A 21,704-nucleotide genomic window follows, 5' to 3' on the forward strand; every position below is an offset into this window, starting at 1 on the left:
AGTTGATGCAACTGTAAGCTAAAAAATGCAGACTTCTTTTAAAATTAGAAAGAAACAGAAGAACCCCAAAACAAGAAAGAGAAAATATTCAATCAGAAAAGAGTAAAATACTTTTAACTGTGTCACAGGTTGACCAGCTCTTAAGAAGAGCTGGAATATCAAAATCTCAGAGTTTATTATTTCTTGTTCATCCTATGTACTTGAGTTAATTACAATTATATATAATTCTCATTTTGTAATACAGGTTTAGTTATTTTTGTTAACTTTTCAGTTGTTTATACGATACGCTCATTACAAAACTCCTTTTGTTATTCTCATAGTTATTCCCACTGGGCAAGTTAGATCCCCACTAAAAACTGCAATAAAATTCTGTCACTCAAAACAGGAAAATGAGGGAAGCAGCACTCCTCCAGCCTGGCTCCATAATTCAGCAGACACTTGATGTAACTGATTATATACTACATGTTATGATCATTTAACAAAGAAATGGTTAGAAACCAAGACTATAATTTTATAATAGAAATAACAAATATCAACATGAAAAATGTGTCGACTGTGATTTTGCAGATTCCTTTATCCATGTAATAATTTTTTCCTATTTCTCTAGGTCATCTTTTCTGAATAAGAGAAAATTTTAAATCAAACTAAGAAGATAAATCTACTCTTGGATGAAAAGAGAATACCTTATCTAGAAATAGTTTTTTGACTTCAAGAGTCTAAGGATTAGTTTGTGAAGATCAACTGTAAAGGCCTTTAAAGGCTATGGGATAGAAAGCTTTATTGGTGCCTTTTTACTTCATTTAGTAAGGTGAGTTTTGAAAATCAAGAGCCTTTGGTTCAATTACTCTTACCATTCTGTCTTATTGCAAATGAGAGTATTGTGCTCTAAACATCATGTTTTCATTGTTGTTATTTAATCTTTTGGACAAGTAAATTTTCTTTTAAATATCCCCAGGGTTTACAGATCTGACTATGGGCTCAGATTTTTGTGATGTGGTTTTGCAATCCTAGAGTATTTGGTCATTTTAGTAAAACAATAGTCCTTTCATGATTCAGCCCTAGGCATATGGGAAAAGATCATTTCCCTCCTCACTCCAGTGTTATCTGAGACTCCACAAACAACGGACTGACACTGTAGCTCAAAGACAGAGGTAAGGATCTGGATTTAGGAAGCAATGGTTAGGGTTATATTATTTGCAAATATTCTGTCCCATTCCATAGGTTGTCTTTTCATTTCCTAGATGGTTCTCTTTATGTGCAAAAGCTTTTAAGTTTAAATAAGTCCCATTTGCTTATTTTTGCCTTTTTTCTTTTGCATTATGAGACAGATCCAAAAAACAAAAAAAAACATTGCTGCAATTTATGTCAAAGAGTATTCTGCCTATGTTCTCTTCTAGGAGTTTTATGGTTTCAGGTCTTACATTTAAGTCTTTAATCCATTTTGAGTTTATTTCTGTATATTGTGTGAGGGAATGTTCTTATTTCATTGTTTTACACGTGGCTGTCCACTTGTTGAAGAGACTCTCTTTTCTGCATTGCATATTCTTGCTTCCTTTGTCATAGATTAATTGACCATAGGTGCATGAGTTTTTTTCTGGGCTCTCTATTCTGTTCCATTGATCTAGGTATTTGTGATTGTGTCTGTACCGTGTTGTTTTGATTACTTTAGCTTTGCAGTATAGTCTGAAGACTGGACACTTTATACCTCCAGCTTTGTTCTTTTTTTCCCAAGATTGCTTTGGTGATTTGGGGTCTTTTGTGGTTCATATGAATTTTAGGATTATCTGTTCAAGTTCTGTGAAAAATGTCATGGGTATTATCATAGGCATCACATTAAATCTGTTGATTGCTTTGGGTAGTATGGTCATTTTAACAATATTAATTCTTCCAGTCCAAGAGCATGGGATATCATTACATTTCTTTGTATAATCTTTGATTTCCTTCAACAATATTTTATAGTTTTCATAATATAGGTCTTTCACCTCCTCGGTTATATGTATTCCTAGATCTCTTATTCTTTTTGATGTGATTTTAAATGGGGTTGTTTTTTATTTTCTCTTTCTGATAGTTCATTATTAGTGTATAGAAATGCAACAGATTTCTGTATATTGCTCTTGGATCCTACAACTTTGTGGAGTTCATTTATTCTAATAATTTTGGGGTGGAGAGTTTAGGGTTTTCTACATAAAATATCATTTCATCTGCCTAAGGGATTAATAACCAAAATATATAAACATCTCACACAGCTCAATATAAAAAAAAAAAACAGCCCAATCAAAAATGTGCAGAAGACCTGAATAGACATTTTTCCAAAGAAAACATACAGATGGCTAACAGGCACATGAAAAGATGCTCAACATCACTAATTACTAGAGAAACGCAAATTAAAACAGCAGTGAGGTATCGCCTCACACCTGTCAGAATGGCTATTATCAAAACATCTACCAATAACAATTTTTGGAGAGGATGTAGAGAAAAGGGGACAATTGTACTCTGTTGATGGTAATGTAATTTTGTGCAGCCACTATGGAGTACAATATAGAGGTTCCTAAGAAAACTAAAAATAGAACAACCATATGCTCCATCATTTCCACTCCTTGGTATTTATCTGGAAAAAAATGAAAACACTAATTTGAAAAGATACATGCACCCCAGTGTTCATAGCAGCACTATTTACAATATCCAAGATATGGAGGCAACCCACATGCCCATCAACAGGTGAAGGGATAAAGAAGATGTGTTTTTTTAATATATATATATATATATATATAGTGGAATATTACTCAGCTATTAAAAAAAGGAATTTTGCCATTTGCAGCAATCTGGATGGACCTAGAGAATATTATGTTTAGTTAAATAAGACAGAAAATGACAAATGCTATATGATATCACTTATATGTGTGTTTTGAAAAATAATACAAATAAGTATATATGCAAAACAGAAACATACTCACAAATATAGAAAACAAACTAGTGTTTACTGAAGGGGAGAAAAAAGGGGAGGGGGCAAATTAGGAGTATGGGGTTGAGAGACATAAACTTCTGTGTAAACAATAGATAAGCAAGAAGGATATATTGACTATCACAGGGAATTATAGTCATTTTCTTGTAATATCTTTTTTTGGAGTGTAATCTGTAAAAATACTGAATCATTATGCTGTATACCTGAAACTAACATAGTAAAATCAACTAGACTTCATAAAAAATATAAAATCACACTGTTGTACACCTGAAACCTAAAAAAAAAAAAAGCAGCAGCAGCAGCAATGGTTATTTTGCATTCAGCGACTGTCTAGATATATCATGAGATGTTCTGCGTAGAGGGTAACACTTGGGTCCGACACGGGTGTACTGGGCATGTTAATTTTGTTTGGCCATTATCCATGTCTCCTATTCATTGCACCATTATTTGGGTGAGGGAATCCATCCCCCTCTATTATGTGACCTGGACCATATATATGCTCACCCTAGGCTTTAAGGAGAGCACATGGCTCAGCCTGGCCAATCAGAGCACCATGACCCACTAGTGATGAACTGGGTCAGGGATGTGCTTGTGACCTCAGCCGGGTCCAGGAGAATTCTCTCTGGAACTTTTGCTGGAACTTTTAGTGACAAGGTAGTGTGTTCTTCTGTAACAGAGCAGGACCCTATGGGACCTTCCTGGGACAGACCCCTCCCCCATATCCTCTGTTGTAGTTTTTCTCTGAAATACCCAGATAATAGTATCTCATGCATATTTCCTGAGTTTTTCAGATGCTAAAACCACCACCAAATGGAAGAAATTAACTACTTATGATCAGGAGCCAGTAGTCTCCAGACCTACTGGTGCCTAAGGGTTGACAGTGTGAACCCCTGTGACCCTGCCCTATTACCTCACCATCAACTAATCAGAGAATCGTGTACAAGCTGATCACATACCCTGGGGTGCCCTCCCTCACCTGGCCTTTAAAAATGCTTTGCTGAAACCCTTCAGCAAGTTTGGGGTTTTATTCGAGCGTGAGCCACCCATTCTTCTTGTATGGTCCGGCGATAAAACTTTTCCTGCTCCAAACTCTGACGTTTCGGTTTGTTTGTCCTCACTGCGCATTGGGCACACAAGCCTGTGTTTGGTAACACTTCTGCTAGGGTGGCCAAGCTGGTAGACTGCAGCCTGGAACTTGTGGTGGCCACTTTTTTGCAAACACTGAGAAGCATTAGCCTTTGCCTGAGAAAAAGCCAGCCCAGAAGAAAGCAAATCAAACAGACGGTGCACGTAAGACATTCCTGAAAATGTAATCGAGTCCTTGCTTCCCTCTGGGCCTGAGCCCATCCTTACCCCTGCACTGTCAGTTTTGTGAGCCAATACTTATTATTAGGATTTTAACTTAAGCCAGTGTAAACTGAGCTACACTGGCCACCGAAAGAGTTCTGATTAACACAACTAGTTTTCTGTGAACGGGAACAATTTGCCATGACGAGTGAATTATTGTTATGAGGTCTTGGGGTCCTAGAGGAGAGTGACTGAGGAAAATCAGAGTAAAGGACAGGATTTCAGATTAGCTATTAAAATAGTGCAGGCTGCCCGCCAAATAGCGAAAACTAGGTTTTATCAATCGACCCATGCTGTAATGTGTGAAACAAGACATTGTTTAAAAAAAACAGTGCAGGCTGGTCCACCTTGTTCAAAAGGAATGAAAGCCATATGTCTGAGGCTGAATAACAGCTTCCCAATGTTACCTGCTTTTTAATTCTCAGGACCTGTGTACGTTCCTTTATATGGCAAAAGGGACTTTACCGAGTGATTAAGGTAAGGATCTGGAAATGGGGAAATGTACTGGATGGTCTGGGGGAGCTCTAAATGGAATCACAAGGGCACTTATCAGAGGGATGTAAGAAGTCAAAGGAGGATTAAGGTGATGAGAAGACAGGCACAGAGTGTGGAGTGCTGTGACTCTGAAGCAGGGGATGCCAAGGCGGCCTCTGGAAAAGGCAAGGAACAAATTCTCCCCTGGACCCTCCAGAAGGAACCAACCTTTCATTGTAAGATGACTTTCAGACTTTTGATCTCCAGAATCACAACAGAATAAACTTGTGCTGTTTAAGGCACTACATTTGTAGTCATTGGTTATAGAAGGACTAGGAAGCTAATACCCGTGTTGAATTAAACGGAGCTTTTTGAGATGGACCAAATACTGAAAAATATTTTGCCACTTGAACTACTAGCAGCTATTTGGGGAAAACGATCTCCAAGTATACCTGGACCTTATTCTCTGAGCTAATTAAAACAACATTTCTAATTAGGGGTAAAGATGGGGATTTCCCAGGGGTTGGATGACTTAAAAGGATCCTCAGGTTCAGATTATATCATGGTGTTCATGACTTTATCATCTAATTACCCAAGAGAAGCACGTTAGGAGGCCTAAGGATGGTGGGATGATTCTCCAGCCGACTTGACATGTGGAGAGACGAGAAGTTAAAATTCCTCTCAGGAGACAGTGTGTCAGTCAGGAAACTATTTCCTGTCCGTTGAAATATCTTTTTATAGCTGGGAAAATCCACTTGTGAGCCATGGAGAAAGGTTTCTTTTATTTATTGACTTTGGCTTTTGGAAGTTCACGTTCTTGGACGTGAGCAGATGTTGGCTCTGGGGAGAACAAGCTTGAGGACAGTTACAGGACAGATGTAGGTCTGCAGCACGCTGGCGTCACCCATCGCTGCCCATTGCTGCCCGTGAGCGGGAAAGCGATGAGGGGCTAAGCTTCCCAGAAAGAGGCAAAGCGTGTTTCACCTCAGCTGTAACTTAGATGCCATGTCTTACCTTGGTGAAGTGTCATTTTGTTTAAAAGAACACATCGTGAGCATAGACAGCTGGGGACTCAGAAGAGACACACCCTGAACACGCAGGCTGGTCAGCGCCTTCACGCCGGCTCTTCTCTGCTGTAAGCATTTCTGGAGAGACAAAGCCTGGCTGATCAACTGATCCTTAGATTGGTCTCAGCACAATAACTCTTGAGCAAATCTAGGGACAAGAGTCTCTCCTTAAACCCTCCTACACTGTGAGTGGCAATGTAAACTGGTGCAGCCGCTATGGAGAACAGTATGGAGGTTCCTTAGAAAACTAAAAATAGAATTACCATATGACCCAGCAATCCCACTCCTGGGCTTATATCCAGAAAACATGAAAACTCTAATTTGAAAAGACACATGCACCCCAATGTTCATTGCAGCACTATTTACAATAGCCAGGACATGAAAGCAACCTAAATGTCCATCGACAGATGAATGGATAAAGAAGATGTGGTACATATATACAGTGGAATATTACTCAGTCATAAAAAGAATGAAATAATGCCATCTACAGCAACATGGATGGACCTAGAGATTGTCATACTGAGTGAAGTAAGTCAGACAGAGAAAGACAAATATCATATGATATTACGTGTATGTGGAATCTAAAAAAAAGATACAAATAAACCTATTTAGAAAATAGAAATAGACTCAAAGACATAGAAAACAAACTTATGGTGACCAAAGGAGAGGGGGAATAGAGGGATAAACAAGGGGTTTGGGATTCACAGATACACACGACTATATATAAAATAGATAACCAACAAGGACCTACTGTATAGCACAGGGAACTCTACTCAAGACTGTGTAATGACCTATATGGGAAAAGAATCTATGTATATGTGTATGTATATGTATATGTATAACTGATTGTTATATGTATGTATGTACATGTGTAACTGATTCACTTTGCTGAAACTAACACAACATTGTAAATAAACTACAGTCCATTAAAAATTAAAGGAAAAAACTAGATAATGATGCCTCCAAGCCACAGGGAGTCTGCGGACTGAGCTATTCACGTCCAGGGGCTTGTACTCCCTTGAATGGAAGATGGAGACCCTGGGTGACTCAGCCGCGGTCTGGGTGCGGAAGGGGCCGTCCTGCCAGCTCTGGTGCTGAGTAGGGGGTGTGGAGATGGGAATGATGCTCAGGACAGACTCTAACAGCCTGTCTCTGCCTGAGACGGGGCTGTCTGACTTCCCGGCATAATGGGATTCTGTTTGCAGTCAAACTAACTTGAATTACCTTAGCAAGTGTCAACTGTTTCCCTCTGAACTGTGTCAAATGCTCTTCTAAAATTAGACTAACACGTGAAACCCTTTCACAGGCTTGGTTTTTTTTTTTTTCCTTTAACAAAATCTAGATCCTGTTTCAGGCAGAGATGCCACTGGATGAGGCAGCCGTTTTTCATCACAGGGAAATTTCCCCCGAGGATTTTGATGCCTTTCCCAACACGCGGGGACCTGTGGAGGGGGAATGTGTGCCCTGGGGGTGTTTCCTGTGAGCGCGGCTGTGCCCCTAACTCACCCTCTCGCCCTCTCCCCTCCAGAAGCGGCTGCGGACCCCGGTAGCGCCTATCTCTTTGAGAACAGCTGCTGCGTACTACCACACTTGTAAATGCTGAGAAATGGCTCAGAATGAAGTGAGGACTTTGGAGATGTCGCCATTACTGTTTGGAGCCTTGGGTGTGGGCTGGCGAGGCAGGTAAGTCACTGCTTAGAAGGTGGCTTCGTGGGAAAGGGCTGCAGGGCCTGGGGAGACGCCCCGCTCCTTTGAGGCAACGTGGATGGGGAGGGATTTAGCTCAGGGGCCGTAAGTCGTCCGTGCATATCCCTCCGCCGGGCAGGCAAGGGAGACCCCGACGGGAGCCGGCCGCCCGACGTGTGAGCAGAAGGTGGGTCCTCAGGTCCCAGTGGGCCCCGGGGCAGGCAGAGCACGTGGAGACCGCTCAGCATTGAGGCGACCGTCACTGTGATGTGGGCTATGGGGCGGGGGCCGCCAGACCACAGAGCCGGCCTTTCTAGAGTCTCCGGGAACACGGGGTCCGGTGAGCAGGGGGGCCTTCGTGTCCCCCCACCCCTTTACCACTCCACCCTCTCTTCCTTCTGTCCTCGCCTTCTCCCCACGCCCCGTTGCCTGCTCTGCTGGGTTTGCTCCCTTTTTGGCTATGCTGTCCATACGCTTGAGTTAAGGGGACATCGATTTCACTGTTCTCTGTATTTTTCTCTAGTAAAATCCTGTGCCGTTCAAAGTAACACATCCTGCCCGTCCCCCGCGCTCTCCCCCAGCCCCATTTCCTCTGTTTCCGCTCTTCACAGCTGGCAGCGTGGGGAGGGTGGGAGTGTGGAGGGGCTCTGACCCTCTCCTGGCCTGAGCTATAAGGATCCAGGGGTTCTGATAACATCCCCCAACCCTTGTCTTCACTGCAAGTCACCTAAGAGATCGCCCCCCATAGGAGGGGCAGGGAGAACTGATGCCCACAGGAGACCCCAGGACAGATTTCTCTGGACCTCTGCCCTGCTTGCTTCAGTCACGGCCAAGGCAGAAGCCCAAGTCCTCCAGGGCATCCTTTTGACTCTCTTATTCCCATAAAGTTCAGGACATTCTCATCTGGCTCAGCACGCGCCTTCCTGCCCCCCTGAAACAGGAGGCAAGGGGGCAGGACACGACCTTTAAAAGAATGACATAGGGCTTCCCTGGTGGCGCAGTGGTTGAGAGTCCGCCTGCCGATGCAGGGGACACGGGTTTGTGACCCGGTCTGGGAAGATCCCACATGCCGCGGAGCGGCTGGGCCCGTGAGCCATGGCCGCTGAGCCTGCGCGTCTGGAGCCTGTTCTCCGCAACGGGAGAGGCCACAGCAGTGAGAGACCCGCGTACAGCAAAAAAAAAAAAAAAAAAAAAAAAAAAATGACATAGCCCTAGGACATAACGAAACTGGTCAGAACCGACTAGGTCCAAGATGGCGGAAGATCTAACTTCCAGCGGACCTTGAGCCTCATTATACGCTCATTGTGACCCATCAGCTAAATGACACGCCCACCGGGCGCCCTGACAGGTCTGAGGCCGACCATAAAAGGTCAAAAAGTGGGCGGCAGCCCCGTTCCTGGAAATCCCCGCCCCTTCCCCAAAATAGTTGGAATAATCCTCCCACTCATTAGCCTATGAAATTACCCAGCCCATCAAAACTAGCCGCGCCATATTGCAAGGCCTCTCCCCTTCCGAGATGGCCCGTACTCTGTAGAGTGTGTTTCTCTCTAAATAAATCCACTTCTTACCTATCACTTTGTCTCTCACTGAATTCGTCCTGCGACGCGACGTCAAGAATCTCAAATTCGGGCTTCCCTGGTGGCGCAGTGGTTGAGAGTCCACCTGCTGATGCAGGGGACGCGGGTTCGTGCCCCGGTCCGGGAAGATCCCACATGCCGCGGAGCGGCTGGGCCCGTGAGCCATGGCCGCTGAGCCTGCGCGTCCGGAGCCTGTGCTCCGCAAAGGGAGAGGCCACAACAGTGAGAGCCCCGCGTACCGGAAAAAAAAAAAAAAGAATATGCTATCAGAGGGAGAGGGGGCAGACAGGTGAGGACCGCTGCCCTGGGTTTTTTCATCCAGCTCCACCTTCCCGAGGGGAGGAGGGACTTTGTCCTTATTTAGACTTGATCAGAGGTGTCATGGCGTCGGTGCATGATGGGAACTTCTTATCTGCAAGGTTAACGTCACTGTAATGGGAGCATAAAGGGTAACAGGTTACATTCGGGCGCTGGAGATTCTCGCCTTTCCCCACCTTCCTTTGCGTGTCTCCGGGACACTTATCATCCCACAATGTGTGGTTTCCTGTCAGTCTGGAGGTTCCTGCTTTCCTTTGTCTTCCCGAGGACCCCCGCTGTTTACAAGATGAGTGGTTTCCTGCCGTCTGGCCCCTGCCCCCCTTTCTCTGCTCACATCTAGCTCCCTGCCTGCTGTAACACATAGAAATGTGGATGTCCAGAGAGCTGGGCTCTGAGAGACTACCAGCCACCTGCCAACATCCTTTATCCATTTCTCCATATTCATGCAGGTATGATACACTCACTGCTGGCCTGTTAGATCACATTTCCCGGCCTTCCTTGAAGTTCACAATGACTGTTAACATGTAACTGTTCTAGCCAAAGGAACGTGAGCCATTCTTGGTCAGGGCCTCTCCTACGTTCCGCTTCTCCTTCCCATTTGCTGGAATCTAGTCTGAAGGTAGATTCATCTTTGATTGTGCAGGGGATGATGGAGCAGTGAGACTGAAAAAAACCGAACTATTCTCCCCAAACTGGCTGCTCATAGAGCTATTACATGAGGACAAAATCAATTTAGTTAGCCTTTAAGCCAGTGTGCTCTTGGAATCTTTGTTACAGCAGCTTTGCCCTCACCCTAGCAAATACAATCTGTGAAATAAAATTCGTATTTAATGGCATGACAAGAAACATGTAAACATAAAAAATCCTTCTCTGCCCTTTGGCCCCCTCTCTCCCCACACTGTGCATTGTGTGTCTGCCTTATGCTTGGACCAGACCTCCCCCATCAGCAGGAATACCTGCTCAAGTATGAACAGCAACATTCTCCCAGCATCAACAAGACAACTCCTTAAAGATAAGATTCCTTCTTGATCTTCTAAGGAGCCACATGGGGTCTGGGGAGGTGTGCGCATTAGTTTTAATGAGAACTAGTTGGACATGTTTAAATAGGAAGGGGAAGGATTCAATTGGGAGGGAAAGATTGAATTCAAGATAAAGTAAGTCTGAATCTCCATCCTCCACTCTTCCCCCCGTAGGCTGCTCAGATTACCTTGGAGAAGAGCTTTCCAGCTTGAATAGAAGGATAGCTAGAGCTGTAAATAATGTGGTATGTTTGGTAGAAGTAGACAGAGGGTTCTAGTCTGATGTTTTTATTTTTATGGAAAATAGGAAATAAGGTTATTTCCTGAGAGTGAGAAAAGTAGTTCTGTGACTATGTGTGTGTGTGTGTGTGTGTGTGTGTGTGCCTGTGTGTGTAGGGTGACATTAGTAGGAGGATTCAAAGGACTAGAGAAATATAGGGAAGTTTCCAGTTTTCTGTCACTGCTAACAAACCACCTTTAATTAATAATTTAGTGGATTAATAATTTAATCATGGACTCCATGACTCAGGAATCTGTACAGAGCACACGGGGATACTCTGCCTCTACCCCATGATGTCTGGGGCCTCAATCAGAAAGATGTGAAGGTTCGGGGTAACCTGATGGCTCGGGCTGTTACCATATGGAAGATTCTTCATTTACATGTCTGGCGGTTGATCCTGCCTCTTTGCTGAGACCTCAGCTAGGTCTGTAAACTGGACATAGACCTGCGCCCATCCCGCGGGTCTGGTCTTCCTCACAGTACAGTGGCTGGGTTCTAAGAGTGAGTGCCTGAAGAGACTGGAAGAGGAAGCGGCCAGTTTCTAAAGCCTGGCCTCTCCACCTGGATGGGAACCTTAGTTCCTGCCGAAGAACTCAAAGATATTGTTATGTGTGTGCCTTGAGGATTCGGAACCAGGACCCTGCCCCCAGGCTGCACCATTGTTTCTTCACTGCCCCTCCCTTGTCTCCGCATCCCCTCCCTTCCCTGATTAGCAACACTTTGAACCTGCCCTTTGGAGCTCAGGGAAGGTCATGGAGGCTGAATGAAGCCTATTTCCTACAAACAAGAAATGGGGGACACGGAAAGGATATGTACCAAGGAGCCCCGCAAGGTCCTTCTTGGTTAGACAAGGACTGACAAATGGACAGTATGGAATTGGACATTTTATCAGTTGCAATCCTGGCTAATCACTAAACAATTGAATACTGATCTCAATGCAGTGGTTAAAAATAGTTGGTTCACCAGGGTAATAGCTAAGGACCTGCTAAGTCTGTGTGTTACACGTGGGAAGCAGTTATTTTCTCCTCCATCCCTGCGTTACACAGCTCACAGTTGTAGCCACCGTCCTCCCCCTCCCCCCGCTTAAGTCTTTGTCTGCAGCTCCTTTATAATGCCAGGCACTTGTGCTAAAAATAGCCGTTCCATTTTCTCGTGACTGCACCCAGGTTCATCTGCCTGCTTTCCTTGCGTCCCAGGAGGCCGTATCCACAGTAAGGACTTTTTAGCAAGCCTTTGTATTTCTTCCCCTCCAACTACAGACGAGCCACCCCGCCCTTCCTCCGCGGGGCTGTGGGCAGCCTTCCTAAATAGCGCCTTAGAGTGGATGCCCAGCGGCATTGGCGCCCTGACAGGGACTCTTGGAGGGAGTGGATACCAGAGGAAACATTCAAGAGGAAAAAGGTCCCTGCCCAGGGAAGCAGTCTCTTTGAATCTTTGTAAAAGGTTGAGAGACCTTGCTAGAGAGATCAGGGGTGACACCACGTGAAAGGGAAGCCCAAACAATGGGAGGTCACCAGACAAAGAAACAGGAAGAGGCTTGCAAGGAATTCGTCGTCCTGATTCTAAGATGTACTTTTTTTTTTTTCTTCCATATTTCAGTGTTGCACATGTTGAGACATAGCTTATAATGGCTGGGTACGTTTCACATCATGGTGGTGTTTCTTCTCTCCCCTGCTAGCCTTCTAGCTCCACTCCACCCCAGAAACAAAGGCATTATTAAAGTGCAGGCGTGCCTCTTGCAATGGATGGTGAACAGATTTGATGAAACAATATATTCACCGAGGTAAATTCAGCACGGTCCAGGGTTTACCTGCAGCCTTGTGAACTAAGAATCTTAATTTGCAAGCACACGAAAGGACATTTTCTAAGAAAAAATCTACTATTTACTTGGCTTACAAAGATGGAAGTATAAATTTAGACTGTCCATTGAACAGAGGTAACAGACACACTGGGAGGGGGAGGAGGAATGTTCAGGTCAGACCAACAATTTCCCTCCTACAGTCGGCCTCGGTCGCAGAAGCCTCGTTTTCATCAGGGAGCTGAGTGGGTCTCACAGGACAGAGAGCCTTGCCAGCAGGCGTATGACACTCCTCGGCCTCTGTGACTTTCCTCTCTGAACCTCCTTTGCGGGTACCCCCACTAGCCCTTTCTGACGACTCTGGTTTTTTCTTGGGAATCCAGGCACGTAGTATTAAAAAACAAAAACCAAAAAACACTTTTATTTTAAAAGAAGAGTTTTAAAATCTCTGGGTAGAATTATTCTGCCCTTAGGTGTTAATCCTTTGAAAGCACACACCCTTTTTTTTTTTTCCTTTTGAAAACACACTCTCTTAAATAGGACTATATGAGCTGTATCCATATATGATCTATATATATCTATGTCTGTATCCATACAGGAAAATATTTTGCTTTAGCTACACTCAGAAATACAGCCTTGAGAGATTCTGTTTCTTTACAGTATCCATTATATTCCATCATTGATTCTCAACCTGGGCTTCAAATGCCCTGTGCACCATACCCCCTGACCCCTTTTCTCAGGTGAAGAGTTATTTTTGTACATTATATGACACGGACCATATAGTATTACTCTTTTATGCCCGGTTTCTTTCACTCAACATAATGTTTGTATGAACATCAGTGTTGTTGCATGTAGTTGTCAGTTGTCAGATGGCGTGAGTGTATAGGGTTTCATTACACGAATACACCAGTTTATTTATCCCCTCAACTGTTGATGGGCATTTGGGTAGTTTCCAGTTTTCAGCTACTTTGAATGCTGTTATGAACATTCTAGCACGTGCCTTTTGGAGATCATATGTACACATTTCTGTTAGGTTTATACCTAGGAGTGAAGCAGAAACCGTGCATCTCAGATTGGCACTTGAACCCACAGGGCCAGGACTCGAACCCAGCCAAAACCCACAGTCTTCCAACTGAGATCACACACCTGGTTTCAGGACTTAATGAAGCTCAGGTTCCTGATGTCTCATCGCAGAAAGAATTCAGTGAGAGACAAAGTGATACATAAGAAGTGGATTTATTTAGAGAGAAACACACTCCACAGGCAGACTGGGGGCCATCTCAGAAGGGGAGAAAGGCTCCAGGGTATGAATGGGGTTGTCAGTTTTTATGGGGGTGGGTAATTTCATCAGCTATTAAGTGGGAGGTGTATTCCAGCTATTTTAGGAAGGGCAGGGATTTCCAGGAACTGGGCCACCACCCACTTTTTGATGTCTTGGAACTGGCATGGCACCTGGGGGTGTGTCGTTTAGCTTGCTGATGTGTTACAGTGAGCGTATACTGAGGCCCAAGGTCCGGTGGAAGTTGACTCATCTGCCATCTTGGACCCATTTGGCTCTAATCAGTTTATGTCATGTCCTCGGGCTGTCATTCTTTCAAAAGTTGTGCCCTGCCTCCTTCCCTCCTGTTTCAAAACTGATGAATTAAAAGGTTTGCCTATATTCAAGCTAAGTATATGTAGAATATTTTCTTTGAATGAACATCAGGCCATGTGACTCACCTTTTGAAACACTCACTGACTCGCTTTTTCTTAAATTAATTAATTTATTTATTTATTTTTGGCTGTGCTGGGTCTTCGTTTCTGCGCGAGGGCTTTCTCTAGTTGCGGCAAGCACGGGCCACTCTTCATCGCTGTGCGCGGGCCTCTTATTATCGCAGCCTCTCTTGTTGCGGAGCACAAGCTCCAGACGCACAGGCTCAGAAGTTGTGACTCACGCGCCCAGTTGCTCCGTAGCATGTGGGATCTTCCCAGACCAGGGCTCGAACCCGTGTCCCCTGCACTGGCAGGCGGATTCTCAACCACTGCGCCACCAGGGAAGCCCACTGACTCACTTTTATAGTTTTTTTGAAAGTGAAAACATTATAACATACTTTTCCAAACCAAATATTAAAATTAATATTTAATTTTCAACATAGTCTTAAATTCTACATGCATAATCCTGAATGTCTAAACCATGTGTTAAATGGCTGAATACATTCTACTGACACTTCAGATCTTCAGACACCAGCAATCTATTAATATAGCTATTACTCCAGGACACATTTGGATAAAGGTCTTAGATCATTTTTAAGCTCACTTGAAGAGCACCAATCATTAACAATCATTTTTGCATTTTATTCATAAACACTGATACAATTTATGTTAAATATTTTCTTTTAAAATGAATGTGTGTTAATTTCAGCGTTAGAGTAAGCTTTATTCCAATCTCTTTGTTAAAAAACACATTATTGGGGCTTCCCTGGTGGCGCAGTGGTTGAGAGTCTGCCTGACGATGCAGGGGACACGGGTTCGTGCCCCGGTCCGGGAAGATCCCACATGCCGCGGAGCGGCTGGGCCCGTGAGCCATGGCCGCTGAGCCTGCGTGTCCGGAGCCTGACGGGAGAGGCCACAGCAATGAGAGGGCCACGTACCGCAAAAAAAACAAAAAAACAACACCACATTATTTTCACAATATCAAAATCTACTTTTCAGTGATCTGTGCCATCATTGCTACAGATACTTTTTTGAATTATCAGAATTATTTTTTGAAAAAGAGAAATGATCCAGTTCCGGTCCGTACACCTTATACCCACTTTACATCTAACACACACGGCTCTACGGCTCATGTGATAGGCAGGGTCTGGCTAAAGGGCCCTGGAGGACCAGGCTGTGTCTAATTCCTTCTCTCCGTCATGTTTTCTCCTGTTATTTGTCTGAATGCTTTTCCCTCTGTTTTGAATTTTCTTACTGTCCGATCCCCTGTCCTACACACCCACAGTCCACACAGCCTAGGTCCTAATGGGGAGCCTCTTCTCATCCTGCAAACGTCATCTTTTGGGGATCATGGTTATCTAAGTAAGCACCTCCACTTTATTTTTGCTACTTCTATCAAATTTCTTCATAGCACTTGGACACATTTGAAAGTCTACACTAATTTTTCTTTTTTGCTTATCTGTGTCTTCTTCTAGCCTTGGGGGACTTTAAAAAAAATACCTATGTGTATGCCCCACTGCCAGGTATCCTGATATAATTCATTTGGTGGGGATCCTGGCCTTTTAAAAACAAAACAAAACAAAAAAACCTCCCAAGCTAATTAAAATGCCACATACACATCATTATAAATAAATACTGGAGGTGTGATATAAACAATTTTTATTGATGGATGTATACAATTCAAAATATTTGGAGACCACTGGAACAGCCCATACAGCACCTCATTTGGCATCTTAGGGAACCATATTACAGAGAATCTCTGAATTAGGTTCACTGTTATACAGCTGGTTACTGCTATAGCCGGGCCTACTCCAATTTCCAGTCTCATTGCTTTTGCACTGCAATGCAAACTCTGGGTGTTTCATATTCTAATTATTTGCACATGTCTGTATCCCTCACTGAACTGTAGCAACTGGGACTGTGTCCTCTTCATAATCTCGCTCTCCACAGAACAGTTACATGTAATTTTCTGCTTGCAGTAGACTGTCAATAAAAGTGTTGAGAGCCAATAATATAACCATTTAGATCACTTATGTGACGTATATATAATATGCTTCACTGAGCTGGTTTTGACATTTTGTACCTTGAGCGCTGATATTTCATCATTTCAGAATCTTTTTCTTTGCACAATAAAGAGTTGAATCAGTTTTAGAGCCTTGAAGCCAAAGAGGTTTGAGGATGCTCGACATTACGGTACTGTGTCTGGAGTATTAAGTATCAGTAACAACAGGGACTATCTTGGTCTATGGTTCGACTGTTTTTAGCCGTAAAATTGGGAAGTATCCGAACATAAAGAGTCTCCTAAATCAGACTGGTCATTTCAGTAACTACACAGTACTATGAATTTAGGGGCATCACTTGACTCACAGTATTTGACTCAAATTAAAAGGAAAAAAATCATTGTACAGTTTTTTCTGATGATTTGTATTTTGTAAAAAAGAAAACACGATAGTCAAACATACAAGCTATTGTCTTAAATTAATGAGGTAGTTCTGGCTGTAAAGATTTTTGGGCTGGGCTCTTTGCAAATAGAGTGAAAATATAATTGTCAATAAAATCCAAGAATTTTTGTGGTTGGAAATATACGGTAAGCTGCCTTCTCTTAGCTGGTATGGAGGTTGGGTTTCTAGGAAATAGAGTACCTGGTAATTTTTTCTTTGGCAAGATTAAATTCCATTAGAAAACAGAGGGTTAGGGGAAAACAATTAAAATAGCATTAAAATAATTTAATGTCAAGCACATAACAATAAAAACTTTAAAAAATTCACAATAAATAAAAAGTACGAAAGGAGCCTGTTTCATCAGTGTAAGCATCTGCTCCAGAACAATCCTCTTTAATTGAGGAAACATTGCTCTTGGCTTGATGATCTGCTGAAGCCATAGGTTTCGTTTTATATGAAATGTGCTGCATTGAAAATTTTCCAAGCTGGCCTTTGCTGGCTTGAACGGTAAAGTCTTAACGCTCTTGCATTCTTGTTCTTGCAAATCTTGGCAAAATGCTAAACTCCTCACAAGTTATTGTGGTGCCCAAGGGCATGCTTTCCAGGCTGGATCTTCCGGCCATTTATGGAGAGAGTTAAATAGAGACAAATCTCCCAGCACTTCTGCTCAGCCTTGCCCTCCTGAGAAGCAGGGATGGGGGGCGGGAAGCAGTGTGTGCCGACTAGGAACTTTAAATCTGTGGAATAACAATAAAAACTGGACTGTCGCAGAGCCACTGCTGGAAAGGATGATGATATTTGCATGTCACCCTTTCTACCCTTAAGGTCCTTGAGAGCAGTGTTTTTCCATCTTTACATCCCTCGCTCTTGTTACAATGTTAAGTGACTGTCGGTGCTTATTATGCAGTTGTTGAATGAATTATGCATGTGACATTGTGAGGGTTATTGTATGAGAATAGCCCCTTAGTTGTCTCTTGCCCCTTAACAAATCACCTTTTCTCTGTAATTTCCGCAGCCTTCTCGGGGGTCGGTCAAATCGGAAAGCAAATTAATGTTTGTTGCTCATTGTTAGTGGGAATTTACTCAGTGGAAGTAGTTTACCCACCGAATGAAATTTAGGGCACTTCCCATACCTTCTCCCCTCGCACTCAGGGAATAAAATGTTGGTTGGTCAGTAATTAATTAGTCAATTAATTAACATTTTTAAAATAAATTAATTTATTTTTGGCTGTGTTGGGTCTTCATTGCTGCGCACGGGCTTTCTCTAGTTACAGCGAGTGGGGGCTACTCTTCGTTGCGGTGCGTGGGCTTCTCATTGCGGTGGCTTCTCTTGTTGCGGAGCACGGGCTCTAGGCGCACGGGCTTCAGTAGTTGTGGCGTGTGCGCTCAGTAGTTGTGGCTTGCGGGCTCAGTACTTGTGGCGCACGGGCTTAGTTGCTCTGCGGCATGTGGGATCTTCCTGCACCAGGGCTCGAACCTGTGTCCCCTGCATTGGCAGGCAGGTTCTTAACAATTGCACCACTAGGGAAGCCCTGGTCAATAACTAAAATGCCCCGTTGCATTAATAGTAAAACTTCAATTCTACTTACACTAAATGAGTTCTTCCTGCTTAAGGAAAGGGGATGTGGTCAGGAGACAGGGAGAGAGGAAGGGTCTGCATTCTGATCAGATGCTGGTTTCCTCTGGGTTTGGCCCAAGTTCAAAGCTTGTTCTTTTCCTCGTGGTCCCTCCTGGACTCCGTCTCTTGGGATTTCTCACCAGCAGCTCCCTTGACCCAGGCTAATGCCTCTTTACTTCTGCCAGGCGCTTTATGGTAAATAAATTCATGTTCTCTGCCCCAGTGTCTTCCTGTAGGGCATGCAAAGCAGCCACTCCTCATTGGATGAATCTCTACTCTGCATTTTCCAAGGCAGATACTGAATCACCCAGGATCCTACGTGACATCAATCTTCTTTTGAATCCCTGTTGGCTTGTGAGGCAAGGGGGCGTTTACCTGGGATTGTCCTGGTTATAGCACAGACACTCCTGATTCCCTGGAGCCCCTCCCTGGGGTGCAAAAGTCCTGGTTTTCCGCAGTGGGTATGCAGGTTGGGAGAAAAGCACAAAACCCACCCCCAAATAGGGACTGAAAACAACATAATTTCAGTGCTGAACAGATGTGGCGCGGATTATCCGTCTCCCGTAATTGCTGTCACAGTCATGATTTGTGGGACAAGAAGTGGCGACAGAGACTCTCTCCTTGACCAAACTGATCGGGCTCCTCTGCCCCCTCTTCTTGACCAGGCCTCAGTTTGGCCTATGAGAACTGCAGGCTTTCAGCACCAGCGGCTTCATCCAGTCCCCACACTAGGACGTGTGAACAAACACGAGTCTAGTTTCTAACAGCTCAAGGTCACGTCCCTAAGATGATGACTCCAGCTGCCTTAAGAATCTGCCTGTGAAAGCCCAGCACTGTCAAAAGGATTTACTGTCTGTTCCAGCCAATACCTCCCTATGGACCCTTGACCTCCCTTTTCTTAGAAGCATTTCCTTTAAAAAAAAAAAACAACTAAAACCTTGAAATTATAAATCCTTTCTCTATCCTTTTGCAATATATCTTTTTTTTTTTTCATCCTTGAACACAACCATTTTTTTATTGTTGCAATATATCTTTTACAACCCAGAGACGTCTTTCTCAAGAACCCAGGTCATCCCTTTGAAATGTAAGCGTCAGGAGCCTCTGTGGAGGGTGGGAGCCTGAATTTGGTAAGCACACAGGTGGCTAATCACATGGACTTCCCCCTTTTGAACCCTCAAAGCTTTTCCTTTAGCTCATCCCAGAATTTCAGAAGGCTCCTGCCTTTTGTGTTGGCAGAGTTGAGCTGAGTTTAGACTGAGTTCTCTCCCCCATTGTAGAATTACTGAATTAAATCTGCCCTACACTACTCTAACTAGTGTCCAGCTTTGTTTCCTTCTGACAGTGTGAAACATAACTGTGTGTAATCGTGAGTGTTAACTGTCCATCTTTGATTTCGGATTGACTATGCTTTGTACTGAGATAGAGCTAGCTTAATTTTTTTTTTTTTTTTTTTTTTTTTTTTTTTTTGCGGTACGCGGGCCTCTCACTGTTGTGGCCTCTCCCGTTGCGGAGCACAGGCTCCGGACGCACAGGCTCAGCGACCATGGCTCACGGGCCCAGCCGCTCCACGGCATGTGGGATCTTCCCGGACCGGGGCACGAACCCATGTCCCCTGCATCGGCAGGCGGACTCTCAACCACTGCGCCACCAGGGAAGCCCTAAAGGCTATTCTTTTAAGAAGTTACATTGCTAGCATCAAAGAAAGGAAAAAAAAATTGATCTTTAAGGTCATCAGGCACCCGCATCTTTGAGGAGCTGTGGGTAATGTGTAATGCAGAGGCCCCCTGCACATGGGGAGGGAGGGGGTCCAAACAAGCACACAGAGAGAATTTTATGTTTAATTTTTTCTTGTCCTGCCTTAAAATATAAATTTTATTTCATCAAACCCCATCTGGAGCTCCATTCTCACAAGTCTGGGATAAGCTGTGCAAGTACTTCTAAATCAATGAAAAGTTTGATTAGTTCCCCCAAAGGCACCAACGCTCATGAGAAAATATTTGCCATTGGGTTAGCTTGGGCGTTCTACAGGAGTGAACACTATGGCTAATGTTCCGTTGATTGTTTTGTGAAGCCCAGTGAAATCACATTTCCAGAGTGGAGGTTGCAACTTAAAATGTCTAATGGTTGAACAAAAAGAGAAACTTTGGTAACAGATATTTTGACCCCTTACAGGGTAGAGCTGATTCTGTCAGATTGCACCAACAATCATGCTTTCTACAGTGTATCACGTCATGTGTTGAACCATGGCAACAGAAAATGTTCCTGCTAGCACTTAGGTACTTTGATTCAGAAAATGGAGTTTCAAATCTTCTTAAACTCTTTAAAGATTTTTTTTTAATTATTTTTTTTGGAGTATCGTTGCTTTACAATGTTGTGTTAGTTTCTGCGGTACAGCAAAGTGAATCAGCTATACATATACATATATCCGTTTTTTTTGGATTTCCTTCCCATTCAGGTCACCACAGTGCACTAAGTAGAGTTCCCTGTTCCCAGTATGTTCTCATTAGTTGTCTATTTTATACATAGTATCAATAGTGTATATGTGTCAATCCCAATCTCCCAGTTCCTCCCACCCTCCCCCTTTCCCCCTTGGTATCCATACATTTGTTCTCCACATCTGTGTCTCTATTTCTGCTTTGCAAATAAGATCACCTTCATGAAACCACAGAAAATATTGAATAAAAGATTATTGATACCTTGCCTAAAAACAGACTAGACTTTGCTCCTTCGTCTGCATATTCCACAGCGCAAATGTAAACGTTGGCAAATTCTGTTCAATCCATAAACTTCTTACCTGCTAAACGTCCAGCACACCTTGTATATAACACCGATAAGATGGGTGTACTTTGCTTTCCTGTGACACTGAGGCCTTTGTAATGAAAGGTTTTGGTCACTCTTCAGTTTCTCAAAATGCACAGAAGCGATTCATGAGATTTTGTGCAGAAACGGAAGGAGCTAGCTCCTCAGACATGTGTCCACAAGCAGGTGTCAGAGTTTTGGCCACAGAGAAAATGTAAAAATATCGGTCTGCTGTGAAATCAGCACATTTTCCACTTTAGCTTTTTAGAGTTTGGGTCAAGAAGAGTGTCTTCCTCTAATGGGGAAATACACTGAGGGTAAAAAAGGAGAAAGGATTTTACAAAGGGGAACGTATGTGCTGTTTCTCCAAAGCACACGAGAGGCTTTAATAAGGATGAGCTGACCGCACCTGGGTGTTCAGTGCTGTGTGGGATGCAACCAAAACTCATACAGAAAAAAAAAAAAAAAACCCAAAAGGCTGATTTCTTTGGAAAAAATATTGCTTCACAACTCAGAATGAAGTCTCCAGAAGAGAACGGCCAAGTTAAGCAGAACCTTCTTGATTTATATTCCCTAAAACTGTAACTTCCTTGGAATCCGACTCTGCTGTCCAAAGTTCAAGGGAC

The 21,704-nt window shown here is 43.6% G+C and overlaps 1 long non-coding RNA gene across 1 annotated transcript in view; it reads left to right on the top strand.

The window, feature by feature from the left end:
- The first annotated feature begins 613 nt into the window (after positions 1-613).
- Positions 614-21,704, top strand: part of LOC125964215 (uncharacterized) — a 28,830-nt gene continuing 7,739 nt past the window's right edge. Inside the window, exons 1-2 of the long non-coding RNA XR_007476975.1 lie at positions 614-808; positions 7,379-7,533. This is a non-coding gene — a long non-coding RNA (uncharacterized LOC125964215). The remainder of the gene's footprint in view (positions 809-7,378; positions 7,534-21,704) is intronic.

This window comes from Orcinus orca, chromosome 4 (genome assembly GCF_937001465.1).
Source record: "Orcinus orca chromosome 4, mOrcOrc1.1, whole genome shotgun sequence".
Classification (NCBI taxonomy): domain Eukaryota; kingdom Metazoa; phylum Chordata; class Mammalia; order Artiodactyla; family Delphinidae; genus Orcinus; species Orcinus orca.